A 2,072-nucleotide genomic window follows, 5' to 3' on the forward strand; every position below is an offset into this window, starting at 1 on the left:
CACACACAAATATAAACATACATATGTTGGTTGTCTGGTTGTTCTCCTTTGTTCTTGAAGAGGACCAAATGAACGTCACTATGCTAGAGTCAAGTTACAGGGTGTCTGACTATGACTGATGAGACCAATATGAGCTTGGAATGTTCTTACCACAGGTTGGGCACAAATAGTCCATGTGAACATTTGGGGTGGATTCTCTAAATTTGCATATCTTGGGTTTCTTTTGAGCTACTTCAATTCTGCTTTGCTCATAGAGCACAATACCTGCTCTGATGAGGGCACACCATGCTGAGCGGTCCTGTGCCAGCATCTCCCATGTCACACGGTCAATCCCAAAGAAGAGAGACCTTAGTTTATCTTCAGATCAAATAAATCTTTTGCCTTTTACTAAAGATTTCCAAGGATAGGAATAACCAAGAGTTTTTGCCTAATTTTTCAAGGCCTCATTTCTACGTATGTGTGTGTGTATATGTATGTATGTACATATGGAGAGAGGGAGAGGAAGAGGGAGGGAGGGAAGGAGGGAGGGGGAGAGAGAGAGAGAGAAAGAGAGAAAGAAAGAGAGCGAGAGAGAGAGAGAGAGGTGGAGAGAGAGGTGGAGAGAGAGAGAGAGAGAGAGAGAGAGAGAGAGAGAGAGAGAGAGAGAGAGAGAGAGAGAGAGAGATTGAGAATTGGAAAGAACAATGGATATTATCTAGTCCAACACCTTTACTATATAAATGAGGAAACTGAATCCAAGAGAGACCAAATAACTTGCCCACAATCACACAGGTAGTCATTATAAAGAGCCTGATCTAAACCCAAGCTATCTGACTCGAAATCCAATGCTACTCAGAGGGTTAGAGAGGGAAAAGATCTTAGAGGCCATCAGATCCAGGCCTCTCATTTTACAGAAAGGGAAACAAAGGCCCAGAGAGATGAGGTGTCTTCCCCAGAGTCACACAGCTAGTAAACATGTGAGGTAGGATTAGAATGTGGGCTTCCCTGACTCCAAGTCAAGCACTCTATCTAGTATATCCTATACTTCTTCTGTTACTCAGCTGACACCCACAGTCATTAATTGTTAATCTGTATGTGTGTGTGTGTATAAACACACACATATCTATATATCTATACGTACATACATATACATACATACATGTATATATCTATACATACATACATATACATCCCTATAAAATATTATTATATATTAGATAACATTATATATTCATAAATATATAATATAATCTCATGAATTAATATATAACATATTTGCATATAGTAGATAATATTACATATTAATAAGTCTATGAGGTATTGTTTTAGATTAATGATCATGTAACATGCTAGTATGCATTAGATGTTATATATTAATAATTATACAACGTATTCTTTCTATATTAAGAATTAATACATCATACATTTGTTGATATTATATATTACTAATTACATAATATATCTGTATATATTAATAATTCTATAATACATTATATATTAGTTTATATTGTATTGATAATCATATATTAATATATCTATACATTAATAATTCTATAGTATATTACATAATAATCAATATTATATATTAATAATTATCTATAGCCCATATATTATGTTACATATTCTATGTGTATAGAATATATATCCTATTTACATATGTACATATACATATACATATAGTGTAGTAACCTATACCGTGTTAACCAAGATATAGATGTTTCTTGAATATAGATTAAATATCTAAAATGAGGATTCTTGGGCGGAGGGGATAAATAAATATATATGAACTCACTGTAAAAAAGTAAATATGCAAAATTACCATGTGTATGCTAAGAGCTCATATTATACCATACAGACCCCGGGGAGGGGGGGGGAAGTGTGGCCGATATTCAGGCCAAAATATTGGTTCGTGAATCCATGTATAAACATGTGTATACTAGTCCCTGTGAGGTCCTTCATACATGGAAGGGAGGAAAATGGTATTTAAGGGCATCATTCTCCATCTGGACCCAAAAGAGCTTTTAATCAACATCACTGAACTATGCAAGTGCGATGGAAGGCCGGCCACCTTTTCATCCTGGCTTGTATTCCAA

At 35.2% G+C, this 2,072-nt stretch overlaps 1 non-coding gene across 1 annotated transcript; it reads left to right on the plus strand.

Moving 5' to 3' along the window:
- Positions 1 to 343: 343 nt before the first annotated feature.
- Positions 344 to 461, plus strand: LOC118840611. Its single transcript, XR_005009782.1, has one exon. It is a non-coding gene; the product is annotated as a U5 spliceosomal RNA (small nuclear RNA).
- The last annotated feature ends 1,611 nt before the right edge of the window (positions 462 to 2,072 follow it).

The sequence above is a fragment of the Trichosurus vulpecula genome, chromosome 2, assembly GCF_011100635.1.
Source record: "Trichosurus vulpecula isolate mTriVul1 chromosome 2, mTriVul1.pri, whole genome shotgun sequence".
Lineage (NCBI taxonomy): Eukaryota > Metazoa > Chordata > Mammalia > Diprotodontia > Phalangeridae > Trichosurus > Trichosurus vulpecula.